This window comes from Ipomoea nil, unplaced genomic scaffold (assembly GCF_001879475.1).
Source record: "Ipomoea nil cultivar Tokyo-kokei standard unplaced genomic scaffold, Asagao_1.1 scaffold0179, whole genome shotgun sequence".
NCBI classification, from domain to species: Eukaryota; Viridiplantae; Streptophyta; class Magnoliopsida; order Solanales; family Convolvulaceae; genus Ipomoea; species Ipomoea nil.
Window position 1 is genome coordinate 1,563,234 of NW_017616607.1, and position 18,235 is coordinate 1,581,468.

Sequence of the window (18,235 nt, forward strand, 5' to 3'; positions counted from 1 at the left end):
CTGTCCAGGCCGAACTGTATTAGATTACTGGAAAACTCTTCTCCGCCGATGGCTATCTTAACGTCTTTGAAGAGACGGTCACAAGCCTTAACTTCTCCTGATGCTACTTTGACACTTAGCTTCACCCCGACGCCTTCGGTTAAGCCCAACTTCTTCACGAGTCCCGGGGATATGAATGAGTTGGACGCCCCGGAATCGAACAAGATTACCGCGGGAACGACATGCACCAAAAATGTCCCGATCACTACATCACTGTCCCCCGCCCGAGCCTCGCTTAGGATGAGGGTCCTCTCTTGAGTTAACTCTTCTGACATACTCTGGGTTCCCAACCCACCACTTCTTCTTAGATCACGGAACGATGGCAAGGTAGCTGTTCTGGGGCTTATCCGAGTGGACGTGCCACTTCGAATCCACTGCTCGACCACACTAGGAGTGTTATGAACTCCTGTCATTCTGGGTCTCTTGGTGGCATCACTCACTTCTTTGAACGACACGATACGCCGACGAGGAGACATCGCAAAGCTTATACAACAACAACACTGTTACCAAAAAGACCACAAACAAGCAAACAACTGCAAACAACGCTCAACTCACCGCGCAACCTAAAGTCCTAAGCCTAACACTTAGATTCTTAAGGTCACTTTAAGGTCTCAAACCACACTTAGCCACTTAGAAGTCTATACTTTATCAACCTAGGCTCTGATACCAAATGTAACACCCCCTAATTTTCATGCTAAATTAAGCCTTAAACATGCAGGTAACTAATCAAAAGATCAACACAGCGGAAGACTGAAAAAGGATTATATAAACTGGAAAGGAAAGTGTAACACCCCGTGTTACGACCTCTAAACCAATTAATTATTTAATCATTTACCCAAAAGAAAGAATTAAATTTCATTAATTAATTAGGAAGGGTCCACCATAAGCCCATGAACCCTTATCCCTAAAACCAATCCCTTAGTCCTATAGGAAATAGAATTAGCAAACCCATACCATTTAGATTCTAATTAGGACTCTTAGATATATAAATAGGAACATAAGAGGCACCTAGAAATCACACCACAATAACTTTCACCACACAAGAATTCCCAAGAATTCCCATAGGAGAAATCAAGAAAGAAGAAATCTTAAAGAAAGACCCTTCATAGCCAAGGAAATTAATTAAGGCTAAAAGGTAACCCATGTCTCAACAAAACCTATTTTCCTTGCTGTAATCTCCTTCTTTGGCTCCCTCTATATGCTTGTGTCTTGATGAATTCCTTTATAATAATCGTGATATAATCTCGTTGATTGATGTGATGATTTTATGTGTGATCTTGATGATCTTGATGTTAAAAAGAGGTTCTTGATATTTATGTGATGATTCTTGATAAATCTTGATGGTTCTTGATGATAAATATAAAATATGATTTTGATAATTTGGATGGGATTAGAGTGTAACACCCCGAAATTTTAAAACTTTTAAAGACTTATATAATAAAGGTATTCTCTTATTAAATCCCAAACAGAGCATTGTTAAACATGAAGGTACGGGGTGCTATGCCACACCTGAGCTGGAGAACTCAGATGCACAGGCTAACTAACTAAATTCCGTAATAATGTAAATGGCACGCAGGCCGAAAGGGAAACTATCTACACTACGCCTCGAATCTCTCTAGCGAGCTCCGGTGTCTACTCATCAGTGCCTGAAAGCCAAATATATCTGTTCAGCGAGAGATGCTGGTAACCCACTCCAACGTGTTGAAATACAATACATATAGAGATATATATAGATATACGAAAACCATTTTGAACATGAAGATATATCCTACGAACTCTAGCTTTTAAATCAGGGATCGACTCGACAGATAGAGCTAAGCACAGACAACAGTTATACCAAGCATATATAGTTACAAACAGGCAAGACAGGTAAAATAAGCACAATTAATAATCATAATCCAATATATAAGATTCCCAGTATAAATCCCATAGTCACATCCCCAAGATACTCATAACAACTGTAACATCCCAGATATTCAAGATATTTAAAGCTTATAAAATAAAGGTGAAATCTCGTTAAATCCCAAAATATAATACAAGAGTGCGGGGTGCTATGCCACACCTGAGCTAGAGAGCTCAGGTGCACAGGCTAACTATCTAATATCCTTGGTAAAGTAAATGCATAAACATGGCACGCAGGCCGAAAGGGAAACTATCTATATCTACATTCCAAGCTCTAGCGCGCTCCAGTGACTTATTCTTCTGTGCCTGAAAGCCAAATATATCTGTTCAGCGAGAGATGCTGGTAACCCACTCCAACGCGTTGAAATACATTACATATAGAGATATATATAGATATACGAAAACCATTTTGAGCATGAAGATATATCCTACGAACTCTAGCTTTTAAAACCGGGAATGACTCGACAGATAAGGCTAGACACAAGCAACAGTTATAACAAGCATATACAATCTACGATAAGCAAGACAGATAAAGCTGAGCACAATTAATAATCATAACCCAACATAAACAATCCCCAGCATAAGTCCCATAGTCATATTCCCCAAGATACCCATAACCACAACTCATCTATATCTCATCCCATAGCACACTTTGTTGGCGCCACAGGACCAATCGCATGCCCATACATGAGGGTCAGCACATATAGCTCTGACACGGGCCCGCAGCACCCTGCCCCGTCTCACATTACGGAGGAGCCGATCGCAACCGACTGATGGACCTCTGTCCTACATAATATTTATATACTGACCGGTCTTTACCAGCCTGGTTAACAGTTGAGATGGTTCTCAGCCCATTCAACTGCCCGTATAGTGGACCTTTGTCCTATATAATATTTATATACCTGACCGGTCTCTACCAGCCTGGTTAACAGCTGGTATGGTTCTCAGCCCATCCGACTGCCCGTATAGTGGAACTTAGTCCTATATAATATTTATATACCTGACCGGTCTCTACCAGCCTGGTTAACAGCCGGTACGGTTCTCAGCCCATCCGACTGCCCGTATAGTGGAACTTAGTCCTATATAATATTTATATACCTGACCGGTCTCTACCAGCCTGGTTAACAGCCGGTATGGTTCTCAGCCCATCTGACTGCCCGTATAGTGGAACTTAGTCCTATATAATATTTATATACCCGATCGGTCTCTACCAGCCTGGTTAACAGCCGGTATGGTTCTCAGCCCACCCGACTGCCCGTATAGCCCGATTGATCTTAACCAACTCGGGGTTACATGCACACATAACACATAGCAAGTACATGCAACCCACATTAACACATTGGGAAGGGGGAGAAAACGTATAATGAAACCTATGCGTGATCCATCACATACTAAGAATAGTCCTAAGGGGTTCATACTTCTTCCACCTAGGTCAACGGGATACCAATTCAACTAGCATGCAATACAGTAGACTCATAGACCAACGAACGGTACCCGAAATATCAAACTAGACACAGGCACGATAAACGGAGTCCGTTGGGACACCACGGGGGACGGGGGAACATCAAACGGGGAAGCCGGGAACCCAAGATGGGGAAAATTCCAGCGGGTAGCCGGTGGGTGGGGCCACCCGCCGGCTGCCCGCCGGATTCACTATTCCGGGCAGCGGGTCGCCGGCGGGCAGCTGCCCGCTGCCGGGATCACCATTCCGGCCGTGGGTAGGTGGCGGGTCCCCTACCCCCCACTGACTCTTATCACACAATTTCGCCCCGGGAACCATTGTGGAACCCGAAATCATGCTTAGACATTTTACAACGCAATCAACGACAACACGTAGACAATTAACGGATCAAATACGAGAAACGAACGGCACATAAGCTATCATGCTTTTCTAAACATAATCAACACCCAAACATGCGATTTCCCCACCCGATAATCCAAGAATAATATCGTACGGTACCACCTAGGGTTCTAATCACTTTTATATCAACAAGAATACGATTCGCCTTCTAATTGCAAGATTCGGTAAGAATAACACATAAGCATCAAGGGCATCACACAATTGTCAAGAACAACACATAATCATCAAGAACTCCATATAATCATCAAGAACATCATAATTATCAAGAATCTCCCAATATCAAGATTATCAAGATCCCCCATGGGATCATCACATCAATCATCAATAATAATCATCACAAGTCATTAATACACAATAATATGGGGAAACCCTAACGGGGAATCATAACTATGAAAATAGGTTTTGTTGAGACATGGGTTACCTCTTAGCCTTTATTTAGTTCCTTGGCTATGAAGGGTCTTTCTTTAGGTTTTCTTGCTTTCTTGATTTCTTCTAGGAGATTCTTGGAGCTCTTTGGGGTGGTGGGCGTTTATTGTGGTGGGGGGGGGGGGGGGGGGGGGGGGGGGGGGGTTTCTAGGTGCCTCTTAAGTCCCCTATTTATATATTTAGGAGTCCTAGTTAGGAACTAATATTATGGGCTTGCTAGTTCTATTTCTTTTGGGACTAAGGATTGGGTTTTAGGGATAAGGGCCCGTGGACTATGGTGGGCCTTTCCTAATTAATTATTGTGATTTAATCCTTTCTATTGGGTAATTGATTAATTGATTTTAGGGGTCGTAACACGGGGTGTTACACTACAACTCATCCATATCTCATCACATAGCACACTTTGTTGGCGCCAAAGGACCAATCGCCTGCCCATACATGAGGGTCAGCGCATATAGCTCTGACACGGCCCCGCAGCACCCTGCCCCGTATCGCAACACGGAGGGGTCGATCGCAACCGACCGATGAACCGCAACTCATCATAGTTTGATCGCAACCAAATAGTGGACCGCAACCCAAGAGTATGTCATCTGACCGCAGCCAGGAAATATGAACCGCAGCTCATGTAGAAACGTTTGATCGCAACCAAACGGTGGACCGCAGCCCAAGAGTGTAAATCTGACCGCAGCCAGCTTCTGAACCGCAGCTCAGGAATAACCAATCCGATCGCAACCGGATTGGGGTATCATGCACACATAACACATAGCAAGCACATGCAGCCCACATTAACACATTGGGAGGGGGGAGAAAACGTATAACAAAACCTATGCGTGATCCTTCACATACTAAGAATAATCCTAAGGGGTTCATACTACTTTCACTTTGGTCAACGGGGTACCAATTCAACTAGCATGCAATATATAAGACTCATACAACCTACGAATGATACCCGAAATATCAAACTAGACATAGGCACGATAGATGGAGTCCGTTGGGACACCACGGGGGTCGGGGGAACATCAAACGGGGAAGCCAAAATCCCAAGGTGGGGTGCAAACCAGCGGGTTGCCGGTGGGTGAGGGTTCGCCCGCCGGCTGCCCGCCGGCGGTAGCTATTCCGGGCAGCGGGTGCCCGGCGGGCAGCTGCCCGCTGCCGGTGTTGCCCAAGAAGGCCGCGGGTAGGTGGCGGGTCCCCTACCCCCACCTACCCCCCACTGACTCTTTTACACCAAAAACGACCCGAGAACCTTTGTGGAACCCGAAACCATGCTTAGACACTTTCAAACGCAATTGATAACATACGTAGACAATTAACGTATCAAAATCAAGAAACATACGGCACATAACCTATCATGCTTTTCTAAACATAATCAACACCCAATCATGCGAATTCCCACCCAATATACCAAGAATAATTCCATATGAATTCCACGATATAACCTAGGGTTCTAATTATTTTTAAATCAACAAGAACACAATTCATCTTCCAAAATCAAGATTCGGTAGGAATATCATATAACTATCAAGAACCTCATATAATCATTAAGGACATCAAGAACACCATATAATTATCAAGAACGTCATATAATCATCAAGAACACCATAATTATCAAGAACCTCTCATCATCAAGATCACCCATGGACTCATCCCACCAATCATCAATAATAATATCACAATTCATCAATACACAATAATATGGGGAAATCCTAAGAGGGGAAATCATAGCTATGAAAATAGGTTTTGTTGAGACATGGGTTTCCTCTTAGCCTTAATTAATTCCTTGGCTATGAAGGGTCTTTCTTTAAGCTTTCTTCTTTCTTGATTTCTCCTAAGGGGATTCTTGGAACTTCTTGTGTGGTGAGAGATTATGGTGGTGAAAGATCTAGGTGCCTCCTATATCCCTATTTATATATTTAAGACTCCTAATTAGGGTCTGAATGGTATGGGTTTACTAATTCTATTCCTTATAGGACTAAGGGCTTATTTAGGGATAAGGGTCCATGGTCCATAGTGGACCATATTAATTAATTAAAGGGAATCCTAATCGTAGTCTGAATAGTAAAAGGCCTACTTCCTTTATTCCAAATAAATAACTAGGTCTAGGATTCCTAATTAGAATCTGAATAGTAAAGGGTTTACTTTCTTTATTCCTAATAGGCTTAAGACTCTAATTTAGGCAAGGGTCCACGGTTCATGGTGGACCTTATTAATTAATTAAAGGAAACCTAACCGAATTAAATCATATTTAATTATTATTAACGGGATTAATTAAATAATTAATCCGGGATTGAAGGCCGTAACACGGGGTGTTACACTCTTCCCCCCTTACGAGAAGCTTCGTCCCCGAAGCTTGGAAATCATTGCGGGGGTAACGAGTCCAAAGTAGTACGGTGGTCCTATAGCGAAAGCATTCTACGGGGCAACTGTATAATTGTATGTTTATGTGTGCTGGGTTTTTGGGAACGATTAGGTTTAAAGGGCTAAGAGAGTGGGTTTCAAACCTGAGGACAAAGTGAATTTAGGAATTAGGATCAAAGTTTTCAAGTGAATTTAGGAGGGGGCCGATTTTCCAAGGGAGGGAAGGGAATTCGGCTAGGATGGGTTAAGGGTTCTCGATCTTCAAGTGACTATTCTGGTTTGATGCTTTGAGCACGACGTATTGACGAACTGATGATCCTTCTTCCTTGGTGTTGGCACTTGCTTGATTTTAAGATCCTTGTTAGACCTTGCTTCCCAGGCTAAGCTTTCATCCTTCTCCCCTATCTTGAGGGAATCTCCCGTGATGATTTAACACTTACTTCTTTAATGCGTCCAAGGTCTTGACCAAGTTTGGTCAACCAAGCCAATCTCTTAGGGCGCACTTGAGCACGACGTATTGACGAACTGATGATCCTTCTTCCTTGGTGTTGGCACTTGCTTGATTTTAAGATCCTTGTTAGACCTTGCTTCCCAGGCTAAGCTTTCATCCTTCTCCCCTATCTTGAGGGAATCTCCCGTGATGATTTAACACTTACTTCTTTAATGCGTCCAAGGTCTTGACCAAGTTTGGTCAACCAAGCCAATCTCTTAGGGCGCACTTCCCAAATTCTTCCCAAAGTTTTTTGGGAGTCGGTAAACTTTGGGTTGATTTTCCCTTCTTATTGAATTTCATCTTCTCCTTAGTGAATGAAATTCTTAGTAAGACTTCATTTCTTCCCCGAGGATCGACTAGTTGTGCCTTTTTGTGTTACTTTTAATGGTGAAGGTGTCCTTGCATGCTTTTTTTTCTTTTTGAAGCGCAGTTGGTTACCTAACCTCGTTGTGGAATGACTCGGTGACTTTACGAGTCATCTCATTTCCTTGTGGGTCCTTAATGTCCCTTGAGATCTTGGCACAAATGTGCTTTTTACCTTTTTCACTAGCACCACGGACTACGTAGTTCTTGATTCCATACAACTTGTAAGGAGTCCTCTGATTTGCTTGAACGATATCCATGGTTTGAAGGAGTCCCGGTCCATCCTTAGCATTTTGACTTTTAAGGTCTTTGTGAGTCCTTAGCACGAGTTCCCAACTCGCCTCCTTGGTTTGCACAATCCTTTATGCCAATCATCCCTAGTCGGTTGCATCGTAGAGTCCAACTTCAACTCCACGTGTAATGCAATTGGTTGTGCTTTTCCGATGGTGTCTTGCGTGTCAAGGTCTTTTACCGATGACACCATGTTTGGGCGACCCATGGTTCTTTACCCAGGACTCGCGTTCATCAATCAAGGCACACAAGTGCGCCATGAATCAATAAAGTGAGGAGTTAAGAAATCAGCACATTGTACCAGTGGGCGCGAGGTGGGCGGTCGTCCGCCTGCCAAGCTCCTGTTGGGGACCCGTCAAGGTCCCGTTGGGGACCTGCGGGAAGGTGACTAGGAAGAGTGAATTCCTTCGGGGAAAATCCCAAGAATGCACAGATTCAAGTCCCGACAAGCCCCATGTCCATGTGCACAATAGAAGGGACTTGAATACATAGGGTGGCCCATCGTATAGTTTTATTGATCCTTAGGTAGGAGTTATAGATGAGTCAAGACTCTCGCATGTTCTTTTTGCTCAGTAGGTCGGGTCTGGTTTCCAATTAGCAACCTCGTCACCTTCACCGGGTGGTTGGTTATAAGCCAACTTTGTCTTTGCCTTGCTTGACTAATGATAATCCTTCTTGGTTTTTTCTTGGAGTTCGGCTTGTCGCTCGTTCTTTGTTCAGTCCATTGGTGACCAAGTGCTTGGTGATGCATTTCTCTTCCTTGGAATGCATTGATTGACTGCCTTTTGACGTCGCATGGTGTTTTGGCGATTTAGTGTGTTACATGTACTTCTTACGGTGTCTTAAAACCATCAAGGTCCTTGTTCCCAGGTAAGACCCTTATCTCCGGGAGGCTTTAGTTGTATGATACTTTCCATGCGTCTGTTGCCTCTTCTTGTCATATCGAGTCTTTTTCTACAATTCGTGCTAACGATTGAGAAAAGTCGTTGTTTATGTACTACTTTTCTTTCTTGCATTTAATTGGCGTTCCCGGTCTCCGGGCTGGGATAGTTGCGCCCATTCTTAACCAGTTCCGGAAGGGTTCGCTCATGCTGGAGGGAGCGGTCTCCCACTTCCGTTACTCCTTCTTTCGGGTTTGTCCCTAAATTCCCCGTTTGGTAGAAGTTGGCATTACTGGTGTAGGCTTCGTTGGGTGTGCGGGGTTTGCTTACAATTAGGGCCTTATGGGTTTCGTAGTTGTGGTCTGTCACAGACTTCTTTATCTTGGTTGTTTCTGTAGGATTTAATTCATGCGCGAAACGAGCCAGCTGGAGGGATCGTTTGTGGTATTCCCTGATGGTGGTCATCCCTTGTTTTAGGTGGAGGATTTTCCTCGTACATGGTTGCCCTTACAGGTGCGGGGTGGAATCGTCCCCGTAGCCGTGCCCCTAGGCACTCCTAGTTAAACCCCTGGTTGTTGCCCATAAGTGGGTTCTTCGTGGATTTATCAAAGATCAGCCTCGTGTCTTGAAGTGGAATGAGGTTATCCCTACGCGGCGTTCCTCTGGGTATTCCACTAACCCGAGGACTTTGTTGAAGGTTCGGTTCATTCTTCGAGGAGTGTGGGATCCTTGGCTGTCTTCTTGTTGGCGCCATGCTGCTGGTTTTTAGGGTCAATATTTATTGTATCGATGAGTCAGTGTGGTGCACCCTTACCTTGGTGTGGTAAGCGTAGGGGGAAATTATTTTAAGTTAGAGAGGGATAAGGTGATGGGAGGTTACGTGTAGGTTTCACAATCTCACCGCGCGTCCTAAGATTCCTGAATCCTATGTTCCTAAGTCCCTAGAGTTCAAGCCTAATATCCTAAAGTCCGGTCTTAAGAGTCTTATCCTAGGTTCAAACTTAGGCTCTGATACCAACTGTAACACCCCGAAATTTTAAAACTTTTAAAGACTTATATAATAAAGGTATTCTCTTATTAAATCCCAAACAGAGCATTGTTAAACATGAAGGTACGGGGTGCTATGCCACACCTGAGCTGGAGAACTCAGATGCACAGGCTAACTAACTAAATTCCGTAATAATGTAAATGGCACGCAGGCCGAAAGGGAAACTATCTACACTACGCCTCGAATCTCTCTAGCGAGCTCCGGTGTCTACTCATCAGTGCCTGAAAGCCAAATATATCTGTTCAGCGAGAGATGTTGGTAACCCACTCCAACGCGTTGAAATACAATACATATAGAGATATATATATAGATATAAGAAAACCATTTTGAACATGAAGATATATCCTACGAACTCTAGCTTTTAAATCAGGGATCGACTCGACAGATAGAGCTAAGCACAGACAATAGTTATACCAAGCATATATAGTTACAAACAGGCAAGACAGGTAAAATAAGCACAATTAATAATCATAATCCAACATATACGATTCCCAGTATAAATCCCATAGTCACATCCCCAAGATACTCATAACAACAACTCATCCATATCTCATCACATAGCACACTTTGTTGGCGCCACAGGACCAATCGCATGCCCATACATGAGGGTCAGCGCATATAGCTCTGACACGGCCCCGTAGCACCCTGCCCCGTATCGCAACACGGAGGGGTCGATCGCAACTGACCGATGAACCGCAGCTCATCATAGTTTGATCGCAACCAAACAGTGGACCGCAGCCCAAGAGTATGTCATCTGACCGCAGCCAAGAAATATGAACCGCAGCTCATGTAGAAACGTTTGATCGCAACCAAACGGTGGACCGCAACCCAAGAGTGTAAATCTGACCGCAGCCAGCTTCTAAACCGCAGCTCAGGAATAACCAATCCGATCGCAACCGGATTGGGGTATCATGCACACATAACACATAGCAAGCACATGCAGCCCACATTAACACATTGGGAGGGGGGAGAAAACGTATAACAAAACCTATGCGTGATCCTTCACATTCTAAGAATAATCCTAAGGAGTTCATACTTCTTTCACCTAGGTCAACGGGGTACCAATTCAACTGGCATGCAATATATAAGACTCATGCAACCTACGAACGGTACCCGAAATATCAAACTAGACATAGGCACGATAGATGGAGTCCGTTGGGACACCACGGGGGTCGGGGGAACATCAAACGGGGAAGCCAAAATCCCAAGGTGGGGTGCAAACCAGCGGGTAGCCGGTGGGTGAGGGTTCACCCGCCGGCGGTAGCTATTCCGGGCAGCGGCCCGCCCGCCGGCTGCCCGATGCCGGTGTTGCCCAAGAAGGCCGTGGGTAGGTGGCGGGTCCCCTACCCCCACCTACCCCCCACTGACTCTTTTTCACCAAAAACGCCACGGGAACCTTTGTGGAACCCGAAACAATGCTTAGACACTTTCAAACGCAATTGATAACATACGTAGACAATTAACGGATCAAAATCAAGAAACATACGGCACATAAGCTATCATGCTTTTCTAAACATAATCAACACCCAATCATGCGAATTCCCACCCAATATACCAAGAATAATTCCATATGAATTCCACGATATAACCTAGGGTTCTAATTATTTTTAAATCAACAAGAACACAATTCATCTTCCAAAATCAAGATTCGGTAGGAATATCATATAACTATCAAGAACCTCATATAATCATTAAGGACATCAAGAACACCATATAATTATCAAGAACGTCATATAATCATCAAGAACACGATAATTATCAAGAACCTCTCATCATCAAGATCACCCATGGACTCATCCCACCAATCATCAATAATAATATCACAATTCATCAATACACAATAATATGGGGAAATCCTAAGAGGGGAAATCATAGCTATGAAAATAGGTTTTGTTGAGACATGGGTTTCCTCTTAGCCATAATTAATTCCTTGGCTATGAAGGGTCTTTCTTTAAGCTTTCTTCTTTCTTGATTTCTCCTAAGGGGATTCTTGGAACTTCTTGTGTGGTGAGAGATTATGGTGGTGAAAGATCTAGGTGCCTCCTATATCCCTATTTATATATTTAAGACTTCTAATTAGGGTCTGAATGGTATGGGTTTACTAATTCTATTCCTTATAGGACTAAGGGCTTATTTTAGGGATAAGGGTCCATGGTCCATAGTGGACCGTATTAATTAATTAAAGGGAATCCTAATCGTAGTCTGAATAGTTAAAGGCCTACTTCCTTTATTCCTAATAAATAACTAGGTCTAGGATTCCTAATTAGAATCTGAATAGTAAAGGGTTTACTTTCTTTATTCCTAATAGGCTTAAGACTCTAATTTAGGCATGGGTCCACGGTTCATGGTGGACCTTATTAATTAATTAAAGGAAACCTAACCGAATTAAATCGTATTTAATTATTATTAATGGGATTAATTAAATAATTAATCCGGGATTGAAGGCCGTAACACGGGGTGTTACATAGAGCCCTAGGTTGGATTTGGAATTTGTATTATGATGTTCTCAATATATATTTGGGAGGGAATTCACATGTTCGGGTGTTGTTTATGTTTAGAAGTCATAATAGGATGAGTTCTACGTGGTTCTTGCTTTTGATCCATTAATTGCCTACGTGGTGTCGTTATTTGCGTTTAAAAGTGTCTAAGCATGGTTTCGGGTTCCAAGGAGGATCCCGGGACGTTTATTGTGTTAAGGAGTCAGTGGGGGGTAGGTGGGGGTAGGGGAACCCGCCACCTACCTACTGCCCAAAGAAGTACCGTCGGCAGCGGGCATGTAACACCCCGAAATTTTGAAACTTTTAAAACTTATATAACAAAAGTCAATTCTCATTAAATCCCAAAACAGAGTAGTACTAAACGTACGAGTGCGGCGTGCTATGCCACATCTGAGCTGGAGAACTCAGATGCATAGGCTAAACTAACTAAATATCCTCAATACATCATCATGGCACGCAGGCCGAAAGGAAAACTATCTATCTACTCCAAGCTCTTCTAGCGCGCTCTGGGAGCTAATCCGCTGTGCCTGAAAGCCAAATATATCAGTTCAGCGAATGATGCCGGTAACCCACTCCAACGCGTTGAAATACATTATAGATGGATATATATAGATATATGAAAATCATTTTGAAGCCTGAAGATATATACTTAAGAGACTCTAGTTTTAAAACCAGGAATGGACTCAGCAAATAGGGGTAAGCACAATAATTGATAATAACAGTTAAGGAGAATCATCATAAAGAATACGCAACTAAGGCCACAGTCTATTTCCACATCAATCATGTCATCATTCAATCATCATTTGTGACACTCAATCGCATTGAGCTGGCGCCAGGGGACCAATCGCATGGCCCGAAGAAGAGGGTTAGCGCATATAGCACTAACACGGCCCCGCAGCACCCTACCTCATACCGCAGCATGAAGGAGTTGATCGCAACCAACCCTTTAAAGACCACTGACGAACTCAACGTCAGACCACAATCCTATACACCGCTGACGCGCCCAGTCGGTGGACTGTGATCCCCTTTACAAGGGGGGACATACGACCCTACACACCGTTGACGGGCACAGTCGGTGGACCGTAGCAGATCAAGCCCTACACACCGCTGAGGGACTCAGTCGGTGGGCGAAGATCCTCGGAGACTACGACCCTACACACCGCTGGCCCATCACTCGGTGGATCGCAGCCAGCCGTAGCCCTACACACCTCCTGATTACTCAGGTCGGTAGACTACAGCCTTCCTCGGGTTTATTGGCCCTACACACCGCCTGACGCGTCCAGTTCGGTGGGTCATCGTACCCGAGGCCCATGTGGACCGCAGACCAAGAAGTGAATCACTGACCGCAGCCAGGAGGATGAACCGCAGCTCATAAGTAACCAATAGTGGACCGCAGCTCTATATAATATTTCTATACCTGACCGATCGCAACCGGCCTGGTTAACAGTTGGGATGGTTCTCAACCATCCAACTGCCCGTATAGCCAATTTGATCGCAACCAAATTGGGGAATCATGCATCTCATAACACACAATAGCACATAGTAGCACATAATAACACATTGGGAAGGGGAGATGCGTAAATAAGCTTACGTGTGATCATTCACATACTAAGAATAGTCCTAAGGGGTTCATACGACTTCCACCTACGTCAACGGGTTACCTATTCGACTAGCATGCAACCCTTAAGACTCTTTTATCCTACGAACGGTACCCAAAACATCAAACTGGATTCAAGTACGAAAAATGGGGTCCGTTGGGACACCACGGGGGGAATGGGGTGCATCAAACGGGGAAGCTGAAGACCCGGGGTGGGTACGGACCAGCGGGTAGCCGGTAGGTGGGGGTCACCCGCCGGCTGCCTGCCGGAGATTATCGCCCGGGCAGCGGGTTACCGGCGGGCGAACACCTGCCCGGTGCCTGCCCGCTACCCGGCGATGATTTTCGGGCAACGGGTAGGTGGCGGGTACCCCTACCCCCCACTAACTCTTTCATCACAATTACGTCCCGGGATCCTTTGTGGAACCCGAAACCATGCTTAGACACTTTTAAACGCAATTAACGACACTACATAGGAAATTAATGGATCAAAAGCAAGAATCACGTATAACTCATCCTATTACGACTACTAAATATAAACAACACCCGAACATGCGAATTCCCACCCAAATATATATCAAGAATATTACAACGCAAATTCCCAATCCACCCTAGGGCTCTAATCCCTCCCAAATCATCAAAATCACAAATTATCTTTAACATCAAGAAATATCAAGATTTGTCAAGGATCATCACATCAATATCAAGAACCTCTTTTCAACATCAAAATCCTCAAGATTATCAAGAATACACATAGATCATGTTATCAATCATCAAGAATATATCACAAATAGCATAGAGGGATTAATCAAGACACAAGAATATAGAAGGAGGCCAAGGAAGGAGATTATAGCGAAGAAAATAGGTTTGTTGAGACATGGGTTACCTCTTAGACTTAATTAATTTCCTTGGCTACGAAGGGTCTTTCTTTAAGATTTCCTCTTTCTTGATTTCTCCTATGTGAATTTTTGGGGAATTCTTGTGTGATAAAAGTTATTATGGTGTGAGTTCTAGGTGCCTCTTATGTCCTTATATATATAAATATCTAAGAGTCCTAATTGGGATCTAAATGGTATGGGTTTGTTACTTCTATTTCCTATAGGACTAGGGGGTTGGTTTTAGGGATAAGGGCCCATGGACTATGGTGGACCCCTCTTTAGCTAATTAATGGATTTTAATTCCCTTTTTAGGGTGGGTGATAATTTAATTAATTTTAATTTAGGGGCCGTAACACGGGGTGTTACACTCTCCCCCCCTTACAAGAGGCTTCGTCCCCGAAGCCGGTGCGTCGATCCATTCTTTCACCCCTAGACGTCACGTATTTTGGCCTCCTGATTAGGAAATGTGGCTCCACGTGTTGCCTTGGCTGGGATAGGCTGGATTTCTGGTGCAGTGGTGGTTTGGAAGGTTCGGGTCTACCTTGGTTTTCTGCTCCTCAGCTGGATGCCCCGTGAGTTCCCAACATGGCCTCGATAGTTGCGACCCTTTGGTCCAAAGCACGTGTTGCGCGGATTAGGGACGAGAATCCTTCGTCCATGATTTGGTTTTGTCGGGTGAGCTATGCGAGGATGCGTTCGTTGGTGGTTTCTTTGTTTTGGCCCCTCGGGTATCCCCTTGCCTGCGTAGGAGCTGGTGGGTCAGGCCCGCTATCTTCCCCTTGTTCCTCATTTCCCCATGTTTCCCCACATTCTTGCTGTAACACCCCGTGTTACGACCCCTAAATTAAAACTAATTAAATTATCACCCACCCTAAAAAGGGAATTAAAATCCATTAATTAGCTAAAGAGGGGTCCACCATAGTCCATGGGCTCTTATCCCTAAAACCAACCCCCTAGTCCTATAGGAAATAGAAGTAACAAACTCATACCATTTAGACCCCAATTAGGACTCTTAGATATATATATATATATATATATATATATATATATATATATATATATATATATATATATATATATATATATATATATATATATATATAAGGACATAAGAGGCACCTAGAACTCACACCACAATAACTTTCATCACGCAAGAATTCCCCAAAAATTCCCATAGGAGAAATCAAGAAAGAAGGAATCTTAAAGAAAGACCCTTCATAGCCAAGGAAATTAATTAAGGCTAAAAGGTAACCCATGTCCCAACAAAACCTATTTTCTTCGCTATAATCTCCTTCTTTGGCCTCCCTCTATATTCTTGTGTCTTGATAAATTCTTCTATGTTAATTGTGATATGTTCTTGATGGTTGATAAGATGATTTATGTGCATTCTTGATAATCTTGATGATCTTGATGTTGAATAGAAGTTCTTGATATTGATGTGATAATTCTTGTCGAATCTTGATATTTCTTGATGTTAAAGATAAAATATGATCTTGATGATTTGGGTGGGATTAGAGCCCTAGGTTGGATTGGGAATTTTTGTTGGGATGTTCTTGATATATATTTGGGTGGGAATTCGCATTTTCGGGTGTTGATTATATTTAGAAGTCGTAATAGGATGAGTCCTACGTGATTCTTGCTTTTGATCCGTTAATTGCCTACGTGGTGTCGTTATTCGCGTTTAAAAGTGTCTAAGCATGGTTTCGGGTTCCACAAAGGTTCCCGGGACAAATATATGACAAAAGAGTCAGTGGGGGGTAGGGGAACCCACCACCTACCCGCTGCCCGAAGAACACCGCCCGACAGCGGGCAGCCACCGGGCAGCCGCCTGCCCGCCGGCAACCCGCTGCCCGGAACAGTGCCTCCGGCGAGCAACCGGCGGGTGACCCCCACCCACCGGCTACCCGCTGGTCCGTACCCCACCTCGGGTCTTTGGCTTCCCCGTTTGATGTTCCCCGCTTCCCCATGGCGTCCCAACGGCCCCCGTTTATTGTGCTTGAATCTAGTTTGATATTTCGGGTACCATTCGTAGGTTAAATGAGTCTTAGGAATTGCATGCTAGTGGAATTGGTAACCCGTTGACCTAGGTGGAAGTTGTATGAACCCTTAGAACTATTCTTAGTATGTGAATGACCACACGTAAGTTTATTTATATGTCTTTCCCCTCTCAATATGCTATTACGTGCTCCTATGTGTTATGTGTTGCATGATCCCCCATTTTGGTTACAGACCAATTGGGTGATTCCCGGACTGAGGTTCGGAAGTCGGCTGAAGGCCGAATGGATTGTTCCCGGACTAAAGGTTCAGAAGTGGCTGAAGGCTAAATGGATTGTTCCTGAGCTAAGGCTCAGAAGTTGGCTAAAGGCCGAAATGATTCACTTCTTGGGCTGCGGTCCACATGGGCCTCGGTGCTATGACCCACCGACCTGGACGCGCCAGGCGGTGTGTAGGGCTGTAACACCCCGAATTTTCAAGACATTTAAAACTTATAAAATAAAGGTGAAATCTCATTAAATCCCAAAACGTAATACAAGAGTACGGGGTGCTATGCCACACCTGAGCTGGAGAACTCAGGTGCACAGGCTAACTAACTAATATCCTTGATAATGTAAAGGCATAAGCATGGCACGCAGGCCGAAAGGGAAACTATCTACTTCTATGCTCCAATTTCTAGCGCGCTCCAGTGACATATTCTTCTGTGCCTGAAAGCCAAATATATCTGTTCAGCGAGAGATGCTGGTAACCCACTCCAACGCGTTGAAATACAATACATATAGAGATATATATAGATATACGAAAACCATTTTGAGCATGAAGATATATCCTACGAACTCTAGCTTTTAAAACCGGGAATGACTCGACAGATAAGGCTAGACACAAGCAACAGTTATAACAAGCGTATACCATCCACAACAGGCGAGACAGATAAAGCTGAGCACAATTAATAATCATAACCCAACATAAATAATCCCCAGCATAAATCCCATAGTCACATCCCCCAAGATACTCATAATCACAACTCATCCCTATCTCATCACATAACACACTTTGTTGGCGCCACAGGACCAATCGCATGCCCATACATGAGGGTCAGCGCATATAGCTCTGACACGGCCCCGCAGCACCCTGCCCCGTATCGCAACACGGAGGGGTCGATCGCAACCGACCGATGAACCGCAGCTCATCATAGTTTGATCGCAACCAAACAGTGGACCGCAGTCCAAGAGTATGTCATCTGACCGCAGCCAGGAAAGTATGAACCGCAGCTCATGTAGAAACGTTTGATCGCAACCAACGGTGGACCGCAGCCCAAGAGTGTAAATCTGACCGTAGCCAGCTTCTGAACCGCAGCTCAGGAATAACCATTCCGATCGCAACCGGATTGGGGTATCATGCACACATAACACATAGCAAGCACATGCAACCCACATTATCACATTGGGAAGGGGGAGAAAGCGTATAACAAAACCTATGTGTGATCCTTCACATACTAAGAATAATCCTAAGGGGTTCATACTTCTTCCACCTAGGTCGACGGGATACAAATTCAACTAGCATTCAATATAAAAGACTCATGAACCTACGAACGGTATCCGAAAC